General features: G+C 44.9%; 1 protein-coding gene across 2 annotated transcripts in view; it reads right to left on the bottom strand.

Moving 5' to 3' along the window:
- RAP1A (RAP1A, member of RAS oncogene family) overlaps positions 1–17,393 on the bottom strand; it is a 94,467-nt gene extending 77,074 nt beyond the window's left edge. Inside the window, exon 1 of one of the 2 annotated variants that reach the window (XM_073557280.1) lies at positions 17,053–17,393. The gene's annotated coding sequence lies outside the window, so the exon portion shown is untranslated. The remainder of the gene's footprint in view (positions 1–17,052) is intronic. The other variant, XM_073557279.1, reaches the window with a different exon arrangement.
- Between the last annotated feature and the right edge of the window lie 711 nt (positions 17,394–18,104).

Here is an 18,104-nt window from a genome sequence, read left to right as displayed (position 1 = left end):
TTCCTGTTTGTGACACATTAGTATAAGGGAGGGGAGAAACTTTTCAAGATAGGTAGTAACCGTGGTGGCCATTTTGAAGTCGGCCATTTTGGATCCAACTTTATTTTTTTCATAGGGAAGAGGGTCATGTGACAAACTTATTGACAATTTCACAAGAAAAACAATGGTGTGCTTGGTTTTAATGCAACTTTATTCTTTCATGAGTTATTCACAAGTTTATGACCACTTATAAAATGTATTCAAAGTGCTGCCCATTGTGTTGGATTGTCAATGCAACCCTCTTCGCCCACTCTGGACATAATGATAGCAACACCGCAGAAGAAATGGTAGCACAGGCTTCCAGTATCCGTTGTTTCAGATGCCGCACATCTCATATCTTCAAAGCATAGACAAATGCCTTCAGATGACCCCAAAGTTAAAAGTCTAAGTTTGATGTGTCACATGACCCTCTTCCGATTGGAAAAAATAAAGTTGGATCCAAAATGGCCAACTTCAAAATGGCCGCCACGGTCATCACCCATCTCAAAAAGTTCCCCCCCTCCAATATACTAATGTGCCACAAACAGGAAGTTGGTATCACCAACCATTCATTCAGGTGTATCCTTATAAATGGCCCACCCTGTAGATTAACAGCATTATTTTGGTGACAGGTTCCCTTCAAGGGGTTGTCACACAAAGTATATTTTAAATTAATACTTCTTGGATTAATAATTACTAGGGATGATGAAATAGCTTTGGATAAATGCTTATCCGAATAGCTATAATGCTTCCCAAAAAGCTGCATCGGTAACCTGGATACCTGGAGCTCTCCCGAAAATCAGCTGTTTGGCACCACAGCTGTTTCACTGTCACAATACATGCAGAGAGTCTGTTTGTTGGGCTCTCCATGCATGTGTTGTGACTATGAAACAGCCGTGACACATGCAGCGCCGAACAGCTGATCGGGAGCGCTCCACGTATCCGGGAAGCGCTATAGCTATTCGGATAAGCACTTATACAAAGCTATTCCATCATCCTTAGCAATTACCACAATTAGATATGCTAACCCCTTCCCGACCCATGACGCCTACGTTGGCATCATGAAAAGTCATGCCATTACGACCTGCGACGCCTACGTAGGCATCACGGTGGAAATCGCGTTCCTGCGGGTCGGGTGACCAGGGTCACTGAAAGGTCACCTGACCCGTAAGTACAGGAGGACATGTACTTCACCCCAGGGGGTGGCTTTGCGCCCCCCCGGCTACGATCGCTCTGATTGGCTGCTGAAAGTGAAACAGCCAATCAGAGCAATTGTAATATTTCGCCAAATTTCATTGGTGAATTACAATCCAGCCATGGCCGATGCTGCAATATCGTCGGCCATGGCTGGAGACCGCGATCTGACCCCTCCCACCGACTGACGGGGGCGATCTGTCCCCGCCACCGACTGACGGCAATCTGCTGCCGTCATTATTTGCTCCCCCTCCCCTGCCCTCCGCTCCCCCGGTAACTCCTGAGTCCCGCTGTCCCTCCGGGTCCTTCATGGGCGCCGCCATCCTCCAAAATGGCGGGCGCATGCACAATGCACCCGCCAAATCTGCCAGCCGGCACATTCATTCATTCCAGGTACATTTTGATCACTGTGATAGTGTTTATCACAGTGATGGAAAAAAAAAAAAAAAAAAAAAAAAAGTAGATAGACCCCCTTTATCACCCCCATAGGTAGGGAAAAATTAAAGAAAATATATTTATTTTTATTTTTCCATTAGGGTTAGGGTTGGAATTAGGGTTAGGGGTGTGTTGGGCTTGTGGTTAGGGTTGAGTTTGAATTAAGGGGTTTCCACTATTTAGGCACATCGGGGGGGGTCTCCAAACGTGACATGGCGCCACCATTGATTCAAGCCAATTTTACATTTACGTTCCAATTATAAAGTGGTTTACCCCCCACATATGGGGTATCAGCATACTCAGGAGAAATTGCACAACTTTGGGGGTTTAATTTCTCCTGTTACCCTTAGGAAAATAAAAAATTGGGGGCTAAAAAAATTATTTTTGTGGAAAAAAAAATGATTTTATTTATTTTCGCAGCTGTGTTATAAACTTCTGTGAAGCACTTGGGGGCTCAAAGTGCTCAATAAGTTCCTTGGGGGTGTCCAGTTTCCCAAATGGGGTCACTTGTGGGTGGTTTCTACTATTTAGGCACATCAGGGGCTCTGCAAATGTAACAAGACACCCGCAGACAATTCCATCAAGTCAGCATTTCAAATCGTCACCACTTCCATTCCGAGCCCCAATGTCTGCCCAAAAGGAAAAAAATTATTTTTTATTTTCCCGACTCTGCGTTATACACTTCTGTGAAGCACCTGGAGGGTTCAGAATACTCACCACATATCTATATGAGTACCTTGAGGGGGGGGTCTAGTTTGCAAAATGGGGTCACTTGTGGGGGGAGCTCCAATATTTAGGCACACAGGGGCTCTCCATACGCGACATGGTGTCCGCCAACGATTGGAGCCAATTTTCCATTCAAAAAGTCAAAATGGCGCTCCTTTCCTTCCGAGCCCTGCCTTGCGCTCAAACAGTGGTTTATGACCACATATGAGGCATCGGTGTACTCAGGAGAAATTGCCCTACAAATTTTAAGATCCATTTTATCCTGTTGCCAATGTGAAGATGAAAAAATTGAGGCTAAAAGAAAATGTGAAAATAAGTACTTTATTTTTACGGATCAATTTGTGAAGCACCTGGGGGTTCAAAGTACTCACTGTGCATCTAGATAAGTTCCTTGTGGGGTCTAGTTTCCAAAATGGGGTCATTTGTGGGGAAGCTCCAAAGTTTAGGCACACTGGGGCTCTCCAAACACGACATGGTGGTCTGCTAACGATTGGAACTAACTTTACATTCAAAAAGTCAAATGGCGCTCCTTCCCTTCCGAGTCCTGCTGTGCGCCCAAACAGTGCCCGCCCCCACACACACACATATATATGGGGTTTCAGCGTACAAGACAAATTGGACAACAACTTTTGGGGTCCACTTTCTCCTTTTACCATTGGGAAAATAAAAAAAATTGTTGCAAAAAGATTTTTTGTGACTAAAGATAAATGTTCATTTTTTCCCTTCCATGTTGCTTCTGCTCCTGTGAAACACCTGAAGGGTTAATACATTTCTTGAATGTGGTTTTGATCAGCTTTTTGCAGTTTTTAGAATGGTGTCACTTTTGGGTATTTTCAGCCATATAGACCCCTCAAACTGACTTCAAATGTGAGGTGGTCCCTAAAAAAATGGTTTTGTAAATTTTGTTGTAAAAATGAGAAGTTGCTGGTCAACTTTTAACCCTTTTAAACTTCCTAACAAAAAATATTTTGTTTCCAAAATTGTGCTGATGTAAAGTAGACATGTGGAAATTATTAACTATTTTGTGTCACATAACTGTCTGGTTTAACAGAATAAAAATTTAAAATTTTCGCCAAATTTCCGATTTTTTTCACAAATACACAAAAATTGACCTACATTTACCATTAACATGAAGCCTAATGTGTCACGAAAAAAATCTCAATCGCTAGAATCCGTTGAATTTTTGAGTTATTACCTCAAAAGGGACACTGGTTAGAATTGCAAAAAATGGCCAAGTCATTAAGGTCAAAATAGGCTGGGTCATGAAGGGGTTAAATAAAAGGTCCTTGCACTGAGATAATCTTATGAATGTGCCCTTGCTGTGTAATGGCTGTGTCTGACCATGCAGGGACTGGTCTGATCACACCACATCTCCTGGGCAGGAGAGGAAGCAAAAGAGCTGGCACAGCAGGGGATCAGAGCTGATTCTGAGAGGTAAAACACTGTTTAAAACAGGTCACAGGTCCTGGTCCGATGCCTCCCATCTTCTTGCAACGCCGCCCTCCTGCTTGCCTCATGGCCATCGGACCGGACCGCCCTCGGGTTAGTATAATAAAACTTATTTTTCTTATTCTGCTGGTCAGATCGGGGACTTATCTACAGCATTATAGAATGCTGTAGATAAGCCCTGAACGGTGGTTGACGTAACTCAAATCGGCCAAACCTGGTGAGAAGTTCCCTTTAACTCTAGTTCTGTAGTTTCATTCTTTCCTCTCTTGCGCTTCACATAGATTCCCTTTAAACCATATAGTAAACGGTCACATTTGACCTATCTAACCTATAGGCTGCTGAAAACAGTCATCCCTTTGTGTTTCGTCAGACGCCTTGTTGCTGAGAAATCCCTTTTTATCACTTTATATAAAATGACCTCTTCCAGGTTCTGGGGAGGATGGTGCCTGGAAGATAACTCTGCCTCCAGAGTTTATTTTAAATATAAGGTGGAGTAACCCGTGTGATGTGTTATGGAATATTCTAAATCAGCTTTGCCGGGAACGTGCACTGCTGAAGACTGATAGTCTGAACTATCGGCATTGTTGCACTGGTGGTTTGAACTGAGTGCTCTCCTAAACTGCTGGCAATACGAGAAGCACAGCAGGGCCGTGGAGTCGTTAAGCCAAACCTCTGACTCCAACTCCACAGCACTGCCTCACTGCTGAGCGTGTGCATAAAATGCAGCACAGATTCAGCTCTACTAAAAGCTTGGATCAGAAAGAGGACATTTCATAACTTTCACAAATTCTTAGGAAAAAATTCTGCAAATACTGCATTGTTCTACTGTACCCAACTTATTATACATTTTAGGAGTTGGACCATTTTATACCGACTGACAACCAAAACGGCCACAGACTCCAACAACACGTTCCTTGCCTAAGTAACCGGCCACTCAGACCTCAGGCTGAAATCCAAAGGAACAAGCTGTACACTATACAAAATAGAAATCCTCTCTGTTCTTGAGAATGGAGATTTGTAATAAGTGGCAAATAGCAAAGTAGTTTTCACAAGTACTTTGAAGTTTTACCCATATGTGAACTTAAACAACTTTAATGGCCTGCCCGAAGTATAACGCAGAGGGTGCCATTGCTGCTTTTAAGGGCGGTTTAACATGTCCAGATAATTCCGGTACCGGAAAAAACTACCGGAGCTATCCGTGTGGATACGTAGGCCATCCGTGTGTGACCCGTATGCTGTCCGTGTAGTGAAAAAATTGGTTTCAACGTTAACCCAATGACTCCTAAAAACGCACACGGACGCCATCCGTGTGCGGTACGTGTTTACACGGACCCATTGACTTGTATGGGTCAGTGTGTGATCCGTGCTGTTGCACAAAAACGGACATGTCAGCGTATTTTGCACAAGGACACACGGTCCGTGAAAACACGCTGACATCCAGGGCTGTGGAGTTGGTAAGCTAAACCTGCGACTCAGACTCCTCAATTTCCCTTACACCGACTCCAACATATATTGCTTATATTTAAGTGAAAAATGTATTGTAGTACAGTGTGAACATCAGACATTTAATCATTTTTATGATACAATAATCAAGATATTTAGAAAGAAAATATATTTTTATTGGAATACAACTTTAGAACACAAAAAAACTAAAATTGTAAATATGTAATACACTATGTAATATTGAGAGAGATATATATATATCACTATGCAATAAACTACGCTATGTAAGTGGCAAAAAAGTTTTCAACAAAAACATACTAAATATTTGTGCAGTCTATGAATTTGTTCTAAGAAATAGAATTGCCTCCATCAGATCCTCCTTCATAGATGATCTCAAATCTGACCCAATAATTTTAAGGCCAGAGAACAACCTCTCTACACTAACTTGAGTTGGAGGCAAAGCTGTAACCACATGGGCAACATCTCTAACAATTTCCGGGTATAAAGGAATTCCCTCATGTACAGTCAGTTTTGATGAACGGTTGAATTTTTCTAATTCTTTGAGAGCAAGTGAAACATTTTGCTGAAATATGGTCAGTCTGCTTGCTATAGGAGACGGAGTGAAATCTTTTTCCTTGCGGTAACGCTTTGCATGCTCCATGTCATCCAAATACTTGTCAAAGTCAAACTCCTCATCTGATGAGGATGAAGATATGGCAGCAGTAGCACTGTCAGGACCCGAGTCCTCTTGCGCCTGGCAGTCCTCCTGTAGGCCACTGCTCCTAACTGCTACCTCAGTCAGAGCATCTTTTCCTTTAGTAAGCTGTTGATCATCAAGCAGTATATGGTGACTTGGGTCCACATAAACAGCTGCCAGAAAAATTTTATTTTCCAATAGCTGTGTCTCTCTCCGTTTCATTGAAGCAGAAATGCCATCTGCGATTAAACCTCCTCTTTGGGACAGGCAAAATAGCAAGTTCTTCCACTCCCTTATGAAAATGCCAGGACTTAAATCCTCAGCTTGTAATTTTTTAGTCACTGTAAATGGGTGATTAAGCAGTTCCTTCAACTCAGCCACCCGTGTCCATTGACCTTCATTTAGGGTTACCTGAGGGTTCGTCATATCTATAAGAAACTGTTTTAGTTCAAGCAATCACTCAATTAAATAAGTGCTGCCCCACCGAGTGGCTTGATCGACAATTGCCCCTTTCCCGGCACGTCTCTTTGAGATGGAATCAATTTTAGGGGTTCTGGCGGCAATAACCAATTTCCTCACTTTTCCAATCAGATTTCCAGCATGTCCCTCTTGCAGACTATAGGCCCCGTCACACACAGCGATATCGCTGATTTTGTTGCTGTGTGTGACATGGATCAGCAACCGCCCCCCACTGCCAGGTAGCGCTGATCGCGCTCGAATGTCGTGGGCAGTTTTTTGATCGTTGGTCTCCCGCTGGCCAGCGCACATCGACGCGTGTGGCAGCGAGAGACCAGCGATGAGCTACGCTGGTTTCCAAGTTAAACAGCAGGTAACTAAGAGCCCCGCGCGGCTCTTAGATACCCGCTGTTTACATTGAAAACCAGCTTGCTCGCTGGCCCTGATCGCTGGAGGGGCTGTCTATGTGACAGCTCACCAGCGATCAGCTATTGATGTCCCAGCGATCCCATCCACGTCGGATCATTGGTGGGAGCGCTTGGACATTGATACGTGTAACGGGGCCTTATCTCTTATTTCCAGCTGCAGGATGTGCACAACACAGCGCATGTGATAAATATGAAAGTGTTTTGAAGCAGCTTCAACAAGATCATCTATTTCTAAAGTATAATTTTGCTGTTCTGTTGTAATATCTGTTTGTTCCTCAGTTACATGAACAGCAATGTGGCCTTCCATCTCAAACATACAGAATCCTAAATTTTCTTCTAGCTGTTCATTACTCTCATTCATCAGTTTAATTGTACTTATCATGTTAGAAGCATTGTCCGTTACAATAGCAAGAACCTGTTTGTAAAGTCTTTACTTCCACTTGTACATTACACAACGGAATGGGACAGCAAAATAAATGCTATCATTTTCCATGTAGCCAAACACATCAGCTCCTTGTTGGATATAAACAATAACGTATTTGTACTTTCCGTGTGACAAGCTAACCATGTCAGAACCATTAAAACAGAGTCTAATAATTCCAGATAAATGGTTTAATCACAGAAAAGGCCATTTATACGGCACAGAAAAATGTTGAGCATTTTAATTAATTATAATGGATTGACCAGTTATTAATGGAGAGCAGTAAGTTGTACTTTTGGCATTAGTACAGCCTACGATGCAAAGATTGGGATTTAAGTATTTTATAAGCAAATGGCCAACATTTTATATAGAGCCCTGAACCTAAGTGCAGTAATAAATGCCTGTCATTGGACAAATAAGTGAAAAAGCTCATAACCAGCACATGAGGAGACAACATTTTGGGAGTTCCCAATGTCAGGAACACAGATGCCACCTATAACGTGGACGCTTGTGCAAATATGAGAATTTTAGATGTGTAATAGGTTCACAATGCATTATTGCAATCCGTTTAACGGTTCTGTTAAACGGATGCGCTAACACTGATGGCCAAAAGCAACGTTTTTCGCCAATCACGTTAACGCATGCGCTAACGCAAGGTACCCTTGTGTCGGCATGCGTTAGTAGTGTAGGTTCGCTGTGAGTTAGACCTAATGTACCCGGAAACGCAGTAGACCACGTTCGAGGGTGCGTCACAAAGTAACAGAACATCACTAACGCATGCTGAATTTGACATGCGTTAGGATGCGTTACTATAATGGCGGCCAATGGGTGCATTAATGCAACCGTTACATAGCGTTAGTGCCGCTTAGTAACAGATACGTTAAATGGATGGCACCTAACGTGATGTGAACCAAGCCTTAAGCCCCCATCACACACAGCGATCTCGCTAGCGAGATCGCTGCCGGGTCACAAGTTTTGTGACGCAACAGCGATCTCACCAGTGAGATCGCTGTGTGTGCGCCACTTAGCGACCAGACCCCCTGCCGGTATCGCTGATCGTTGTTGGAAAGCCCTGGACATTTTTTTGATCGCTGGTCTCCCGCTGGCCAGCACTCATCGCTGCGTGCGACAGGCGGGAGACCAGCGATCAGCGCGCTGTTAACTAAGGTAAACGCAGGGTTTATAAGCAGCGCGCTGTGCTTAGAAACCCTCTGTGTACCTTAGATACCAGCGCGCTAATGCAAGGGGCTGGTAACCAAGGTACACATCGGGTTTCTAAGTGACGCTCGCTGCTTAGAAACCCGATGTGTACCTTAGTTACCAGCTCTCTGCATCAGCACAATGGTAACTAACATACACAGCAACGCCGCGCGCTCGGTGTCACTGGTGCTGATCACTGGTGAATCTGCCTGTTTAAAAGCTCACCAGCGATCATGTCAGGATCGCTGGTGTGTCGCTACAAGTTGATATCGTCGGGATCGCTGGTGAGTCTCTATGTGTGACGGGGCCCTTACAGTCACAAGTTTCTCATTCACAACTTATTGCCAGTCCACAAGAGGTGATAAATGCTAGATCGTGATAACAGGGTCCCATGTAAACATTCAAATGGAGCAGAGGCGGAGCACGCACTTAGCAGCCCCATTCACTGCATATGGGACTGAATGAGAAAACCCAGTGAAGCCATAACCTGACTCTTGTTTTCCTGAACATCTGTCTACACACATTATATGGTGACGTTTTCCCACTGAAACAGATGTTCGATCAACATCAATCATCTAGTGTGTATGACTGCCTTAAAGGGAATCTGTCACCCCTTTTTTGAGATATCATATAATGATATCATTCAATTGTGTGTCATAAGGATTCTCTTAGTACTTTTGCTTCCCCCTGACCCCGCACCTTTCATATCGGTTCAGATGGATGTAAACTGCCGCTGTCCGGGACTTAGGGTACCGTTACACCTAGCGACTCACCAGCGATCCCGACCAGCGATATGACGTGGTCAGGATCGCTGGTGAATCGCTGGGTGGTCGCTAGTGAGCTGCCACTCAGGCAGAACTCACCAGCGACATCGCAGGGGACGGGGATCGCTACTTACCTGTCAGACGCGGCGATACTGCGTCCTCCCGCCCGGCTCCACGCGTCGCTCGTCGTCACAGCAGGAAGCGCCACAGGAAGTGGACGACGAGAAATGATCCAGCAGCTTCTCGCGCGATCAGCGATAACCAGCGGGGAGCCGGTCGGCGGTAAGTATCACATGCAGCGATATCGCTAGTAATATCGCTGTAACGTCACAAAACCGGTGACTTTACAGCGATATTGCTAGCGATATCGCAGTGTGTAATGGGAGCTTTATTCAACTGCCCCCCCCTCCCTGTCTTGGTCTACGCATTTCTTCTTGTGTAGAGCAAGACAGGGAGGGGGGGGCAGTTGAATAAGCCCTGCCCATCGGACCGGACCGTGGCAGTTTACATACATCTGAACCGATATAAAAAAGGTATTTATGCATGAAAGGTGCGGGGTCAGGGGTAAGCAAAAGTACTAAGAGACTCCTTATGTGACACACAATTGAACGATATCATTAGGATACCTCAAAAAAGGAGTGACAGATTCCCTTTAAAGGGTGTCAGCATCTTTAGCATTTCAAAGCTGTTGACTATGTTATATAAACCTGTAAAGCAGTTGCAGTAGACCTGTTTTGACAGTCATACCAACTGCGTAAGTGTGAAATAATTTTATTCCTCAGCACACTGACTCCTTATAGCCAAAGGGTGTTGCGAAAGTGTGGTGTCCTGGGCACTGTCGACTGAATGCTCCCCAAAAAGTCTTATCCTACCATGCTCAGGTGCTAACAGGTTCTCTTTTAAGCTCAGCAGAAAGCTCAGTTTCAAAGCAGCAAGATGGAGATGACAGGGGCCTTTAGGAGGCCAGTGGCAGTCATAGTAACGTATTAGCGCTAAGGCAATGAGCCCATGAAGGCCACCATGAAGCTGGAAAACACAAGAACTTATTTCTGTCCTCATCTGTTAAAGTACTGTCACACTTAGCGATATCGCTAGCAATATCGCTATAACTTGTGACATTATAGCGATATTGCTAGCGATATCGCTGTCTGATACTTACCTACAACCCGCTCGCCCGCTGGTTATCGCTGATCGTGCGAGAACGTTCAGGACCGCTTCTCGTCGTCAGCTTCCTGCGGCGCTTCCTGTGGAGAGATGAGCGTGGACGCGGGCGGGAGGACGCAGAATCGCCTAGTGTGACAGGTAAGTAGCGACCCCCGTCCCCAGCGATGTCGCTGGTGAGATCTGCCTGTGTGGCAGCTCACTAGCAACCACTTAGCGATGTACCAGCGATCCTGACCGCGTCATATCGCTGGTACATCGCTAAGTGTGACAGTACCTTTAGAGACAGTTTCAATACCTGCTGTGTTCGGAAGGAGCTCAGCTCCTGATTTCCACCCCCCGCAGTCACGTTTAAAATATTGCATTAAAGGGCGCCTGCACAGTAGTGTATCGGCATTCCGAATTATGCTACTGCACAGGCGCTGCCAGCGCCATCTTGGTGAAGACAATTTGTTTTCCTCTCTAGAAAATGGCGCAGACGGCACCTGTGCAGCAGCGTCTATCGGACTGCCGATACATAACCCTGTGCAGGTGCAGCTGGTGCCAGTTTCACAAAGTTTTTTTTCAGAATAAATGTATACATGAATAAATAAAACTATTTAATGCATATTATAGATGTGATCATGCTGCAGCACAGGTGACACTGCTTGCTGAATGTGATTTTTCTTTCAATACACATAATATTCAGTATTTAAAATAGGAGGCAGGTCACTGAGGTAATCAGTTACCTGTCATTTAAGCCTATAAGGATGATGAGGTCAGAGCACCCTATGACGCCCCCCCACATGCCCCCAACGCCCGAGAATCTCATTAACTGAAAACAAAGATCAAACAACAAGGCAGATTTCATCAACCAAGGTATCATTTTAATCAGTATAAAGGTGTCAACCTGACAGTGTATGTAGGTTACTGAGCACATACCTGTGACAGGCTCCCTTTGATGCTGGGCTCAGACAACCATATTTTATCTGTGTATTGTCCATGAGTCTCCGTAGAGAAGGAGGAAGCTTATTTTACTACCGTTTGCGGTTTCTCCATCGCTTTATACATGTGCATGGAAAAAATAGGAAGCGTTGACAACGCTTCCTCCCCTGTACACAGTGGTCATGTGCTCACTGTGCATACTGAGAAATCAGGAGATACTGGGACATAGGAGACACAGACAGATCTGCAGCCAGATTTTTTTTTTTAAGGCTGTGTGCACACGATGCAGATATGCAGCGTTTCCGCAGCGGATTTTACCGCGCAGAAACGTTGCATATCCGCATTGTGATATACAGTACCTTTAAAATGAATGAAAAAAAAACAAAAAACGCTGTGCAGACGCTGCGGATTTTTCCGCGCGGTTTTCCTGCTGTACAAAATCCACAGCATGTTACTTCTTTTGTGCGGTTTTCTATCTCCCCTGTTACCAAATCCGCAGGGGGAAGACCGCAATGGAAAACCGCACAAAAACCGCATGAAAACCGCGTGAAAAATGGAAGAAATCCGCAGGAAAAATGCAGGTCATTTGACCTGCGGTTTTCTTCCATTCTGCACGGAAAAATCCGCAGGGCTCAAAACTCCGTCTGCACTCAGCCTTAAAGTATGTTAGTGGTAAATCTATGAGGTCATAAAAAAATGGGAAAAATTCACATTGTCTTATTGTTTTTCATAGATATTGACGCATACCAGCAAAAAATAGAATGACTAAAATAATCATGCATCACCAAAAAAAAAAAAAAAAAAAAAAAAAAAAAAAAAAACACAATATGACTTGATTACACAAACTAGGGAAGAAAAACAGCTCTTTATAAAGCAAATCAGGGTTGTGGAGTCAGAGCTCATTTTGGTGGAGTCGGTATAAAATGGACCGACTCCTAAAATATATAATTGGGTACAGTAGTTCAATGCAGAATGTGCTGAATATTTTTTCATAGGAATTTGGGAAAGTTATGAAATGTCCTATAAATGGCTGTTCTATTCCTGATCTAAGGCAACATTCACACACAGCATTTTTCCTGCGTTTTTTGAGGATCCGTTTTTCAGCTGCAAAAGCAGATCAGCTTTTTAAAAAAACCACATCACCTGAAAGGTTTTTGAGCTCATAGATAATGTTTTCAATAGCAAAAGCAGATTAGAAATCTGCTCCATCCATCTCTGTGTATCCATATCTTATCTGTACCAAAAAGAATGAAAGCCGGGTAGCACACAGACCAACACTCTTTTTAGCACCAGTCAGGTACACCTCATAGCTGTCCAAAAGGATGCCCAGGACAGGCATTGCTCGTCTTCAGTAACACATCAACATCAATTGAGAGTTGGAATAAAGACTGCATTCATCACCACATCTTCTTAAGGTGCAGGCTTTATTTTCAAATGTAGGCGTGTGCAGTATGAGATTCTGCAGCAGCTGAGGTGTGCAGTATGAGGTTCTGCCCTCCCTCCCTAGGTTTGATCCTGGCTTCACCCATGGTGTGAATGTAGCCTGAGGATCTAGGCTTTGTCTTAACTGAGATAGATAGATATATTTTATATATATATATATATATATATATATATATATATATATACACACACACACACAGTACAGTCCAAAAGTTTGGGCACACCTCATTCAAAGAGTTTTCTTTATTTTCATGACTATGAAAATTGTAGATTCACTCTGGAGGCATCAAAACTATGAATTAACCCATGTGAAATTATATAATTAACAAAAAAGTGTGAAACTGAAAAGACTGTGTGTCTTACATTCTAGGTTCTTCAAAGTAGCCACCTCTTGCTTTGATTACTGATTTGCACACTCTTGGCATTCTCTTGATGAGCTTCAAGAGGTAATCACCAGAAATGGTTTTCTCTTCACAGGTGTGCCCTGTCAGGTTTAATAAGTGGGATTTCTTGCCTTATAAATGGGGTTGGGACCATCAGTTGTGTTGTGCAGAAGTCTGGTGGATACATAGCTGATAGTCCTACTGAATAGACTGTTAGAATTTGTAATATGGCAATCAAAAAGCAGCCAAGTAAAGAAAAACGAGTGGCTATCATTACTTTAAGAAATGAAGGTCAGTCAGTCCGAAAATTTGGGAAAGCTTTGAAAGTGTCCCCAAGTACAGTGGCAAAAACCATCAAGCGCTACAAAGAAACTGGCTCACATGAGGACCGCCCCAGGAAAGGAAGACCAAGAGTCACCTCTGCTGCGGAGGATAAGTTAATCCGAGTTACCAGCCTCAGAAATCACAGGATAACAGCAGCTCAGATTAGAGACCAGGTCTATGCCACACAGAGTTCTAGCAGCAGACATCTCTACAACAACTGTTAAGAGGAGACTTTGTGCAGCAGGCCTTCATGGTAAAATAGCTGCTAGGAAACCAATGCTAAGGACAGGCAACAAGCATAAGAGACTTGTTTGGGCTAAAGAACATAAGGAATGGACATTAGACCAGTGGAAATCTGTGCTTTGGTCTGATGAGTCCAAATTTGAGATCTTTGGTTCCAACCACCGTGTCTTTGTGCGACGCAGAAAAGGTGAACGGATGGACTCTACATGCCTGGTTCCCATGGTGAAGCATGGAGGAGGAGGTGTGATGGTGTAGGGGTGCTTTGCCGGTGACACTGTTGGGGATTTATTCAAAATTGAAGACATACTGAACAAGCATGGCTACCACAGCATCTTGCAGCTGAATGCTATTCCATCCGGTTTGCGTTTAGTTGGACCATCATTTATTTTTCAACAGGACAATGACCCCAAACACACCTCCAGGCTGTGTAAGGGCTATTTGACCAAGAAGGAGCGTGATGGGGTGCTACGCCAGGTGACCTGGCATCCACAGTCACCAGACCTGAACCCAAGCGAGATGGTTTGGGGGTGAGCTGCAGAGTGAAGGCAAAAGGGCCAACAAGTGCTAAGCATCTCTGGGAACTCCTTCAAGACTATTGGAAGACCATTTCCGGTGACCACCTCTTGAAGCTCATCAAGAGAATGCCAAGAGTGTGCAAAGCAATAATCAAAGCAAAAGGTGGCTACTTTGAAGAACCTAGAATAAGACATTTTCAGTTGTTTCACACTTTTGTGTTAATTATATAATGCCACATGTGTTAATTCATAGTTTTGATGCCTTCAGAGTGAATCTACAGTTTTCATAGTCATGAAAATAAAGAACACTCTGAATGAGGAGTGTCCAAACTTTTGGTCTGTACTGTATATATGTAATCTATATTGTAGAGTATGACATATTTACATTTTATTAGTTTTTTGTGTTCTAAAGTTGTATTCCAATAAATATATGTTATGTTCTATCTAAATATCTTGATTATTGTATCATAAAAATGATTAAATGTCTGATGTTCACATTGTACTACAATACATTTTTCACTTAAATATAAGCAATATATGTGGGAGACGGAGTCGCAGGTTTGGCTTACCGACTCCACAGCCCTGCAGCAAATACTGGAAACAAAAAAAAAAAAACTCGAAAATGTGCCAGGTCAGGAACGAGGGGGTAAATAGCCGAGGTCTGAACTGGTTAATCTATAAATTTGCCGCCATTCTGGAGATATTAACACTTTTTTACATTTAAGAGACCGCCCACCACTGCTATATGTACCTAATTGAAGATGGCTTGGACTAGGAGGTAACAGTGCGCCCCAACTTCTCAGGACTGAGCATGTTCTGTGGTCTAGCAGCAGTGGTCAGTCTCCAAGGCAACTATCTGTAAACAAAGTTGCCATCACAAAGGGCTGAAAATTTTTAAAAAAGCAGCACAATTTATGAAGAGGAGACTACCCCTATAACAGGCAAGTGCAGATTTTCAGCAGATTTACGAATATATTTAAAGGAAACCTGTCATAAGAAAGTAAACCAGGGGCAGGATGAGTCAGACACTAGTTGCATTATTACAGTCCTGATACGCTGCGGTATTTCAGAGAAAGCACACTTTGAAAAGCTGGATCCACAGTGCCCACCTTCTCATGAGCCCATGAATGATGGGCAGCAGGAATCACATGACAGATTCCTTATACCTTGAATCAGAGTGCAGTGAGGAATTGCTGTCAAACTGCAGTTTCTTACGATTTGATCACAGTGATTAACCCAGCACAATGTAAATGAATGTCTAATGCCCTGTCTGCCCATCAGCACTATACATCAGAGTCGGGCAACAATCCACTGAAGTCACCAAGCTGGTTGGTTCTCTACCAATACAACATGTGTACAGTGTACTATAGATGAACTAGGCAGTGCATGAGATGCCAGTGGAAAGTCCGAAGAAACATGACTTGCCCGCTTAACTCTTCCTGTCTACGAAGAGGCAGGCTGAGAGAAGAATGTCACGTCACCGCTTCTAAGAGTGGTCACAGAACAGTCACTATCACCACAGATGACAAATCATTTCCATCCCTGGATGGGTGGCTGTGAGCTGCAACAAGTGCGCCCCCTAGCCTCTCACCAGTGTGCTGCTTTTATTTAAAGGGTGACCAGTTATCTTTAACCAAACTAGTACAACAAACAGTTGACATCAGCAAAGTGTCAAACTCCTCTGCCTGAGTTCCTTAAGATTCCATGTCACAGCAGAAAGATCTGAGGGGTATTACACAGCACAGACCCTCAAAGAAATGGCTTCCCCTACAGATCCCATATCAGAAAGACCTGAGGGGTAAGTACTACATGCACAACCCCCCTCAGTATAGCACAGGCTTTCCCGTAACGACCCCATAGCTGGCAGAGCTGAGAGGTAACAAATACACAGACCCCCTCAGTACAGCACAGGCTGCTGCCCCCTACAGACCCCATAGCAGGAAGAGCTGAGAGATAAGTACTACACACACACAGACTCTCCCTCAGTACAGCACAGGCTGGACCCTACAGATTTCATAGCAGGCAGAGATAAAAGGCAAGTACACTATATACACAGACCCCTCAGTACAGCACAGGCTTCCCCTACAGACTTCATAGCAGGCAGAGATGAGGGATAAATACTACATACACAGACCCCTCAGTACAGCACAGGCTGCCCCCTATAGCAGGCAGGGCTGAGAGGTAACTACTACATACACAGACCCCTCAGTACAGCACAGGCTGCCCCCTATAGCAGGCAGGGCTGAGAGGTAACTACTACATACACAGACCCCTCAGTACAGCACAGGCCGCTGCCCCCTACAGACCTCATAGAAGGCAGAGATGAGAGGTAAATACTACATACAGACTCCCTCAGTACAACACAGGCTGCTGCCCCCTACAGATTTCATAGCTGGCAGAGGTAAAAAGTACACTATATAAAGACCCCTCAGTACAGCACAGGCTGCTGCCCCTACAGACCCCACAGAGCAGGCAGAGCTGAGGCTCCCTGGCCGTGCTCCACCTGTTGCCGATGCCCAGCACACCTGATGCTCTCCCTGGTCACAGCCCGTCAGCAGTCCCACCACACCCACAGGGCACCATGGTGGCAGGCAGTGCTCGGGGTGCTGACAGCTAGGGTCCGGTCATAGAGGGGCTCAGTGTGAGCGCAGCGCCGCCAGGAGGAAGTCAGGGACAGACATTAACCCTTCCGCCCTCCCCACCCTGCCCGGACAAGGAGATGACAACTCGGGGCCTAATGTGAAGGGCGGGCCGCGTCCCCGGCGTTTCCTCAGAGTCCTGCCCGCTGCTCTCTTCACCATAGAAGTTCCCAGGCAGCCGCCACTTACCCGGAGGGTCGCTTCTTCCACAGCGCTGCTGCTGCCGCCACCTCCAGCCGGATCCCCCGGCAATACTCTCGTCCCCTGGTGTGAGCACACAGACGTCTCCTAACCGGACACACAAGCGTACCACTGCCGACACTAGCGCCTCACGCCGGGAGCCCGCCTCGTCTGTGCGCGGCACCGCCTCCTGGTCGCGGGGAAGAGGCGGGGCCTGCGGACTAATGTGCGCGCAGCATCTAGCGACCCAACCAATCAGAGCGCAGGAGCTAAGGAACCGTTAGGTGATGTAAGGAGCCCGGCTTCCTGTCACATACCGCCAGTTGTACGTGCGCATAGAAGTGGCTGTTACAACGTGTATGTCAGCAGCCAATAGCAAAGTACGCTATAGGCACAGTGACGTGTCAGGACCCGCCCCGGGGTCAGCCACTGGGGAACTGAGCCCTCCTGTCCTGCCTCTGACCTCAGCCCTCCAGTCCGGATCAACAAGTACAGCTCTTCCAATAGGGTCTTATCTAGAGGTTGCCTAAACAGACCGATCAGCGTTCAGCTTTCAATTCAGCTGTGTTGTCTACAAAATACAAGTAGGATTCTGATTGGTTGTTATTGACAGCTGGGACACATGCTCTCCATAGCAACCAATCAAGTTGCTGCTTCTATTTCCTAAAAGGTGTCTGAAAAAATGAGAGCCGAAATGTGATTGGTTAACTGTTCTTGCAGTTATCTTGAGAAATCTCAGAGTGATCTAAATTCCTCACTAGCAACAAAACAAATATGGAGGCAACCTCTTTTGACATCAAGGAAACAGGGTTTTTATATTTATTGTCTTTGGTGGGAAAAGAAACACTCAAAGATGAATTTTACTAAAACCAATACGAAGATCGTAGATTAGTAAATCAGATTTAGTGAGTCCGGTTTCACTCGTCGGAGGACCCAGCCTGACGGCCAAATATCCTGACGTGCTGCTTTATGTATAGTTACAAGGCAGTGACTTCATGTGAGGAGACCAGGCGGCCTGGCTGAGCCTCATGAGCACAAGACAGGGTGCGTTCTGGCCTTAT

The sequence above is a fragment of the Dendrobates tinctorius genome, unplaced genomic scaffold, assembly GCF_039654945.1.
Source record: "Dendrobates tinctorius isolate UK_male_01 unplaced genomic scaffold, ASM3965494v1 ptg000246l, whole genome shotgun sequence".
Taxonomy (NCBI): Eukaryota; Metazoa; Chordata; class Amphibia; order Anura; family Dendrobatidae; genus Dendrobates; species Dendrobates tinctorius.
This window is presented reverse-complemented; position numbering and strand designations above follow the sequence as displayed.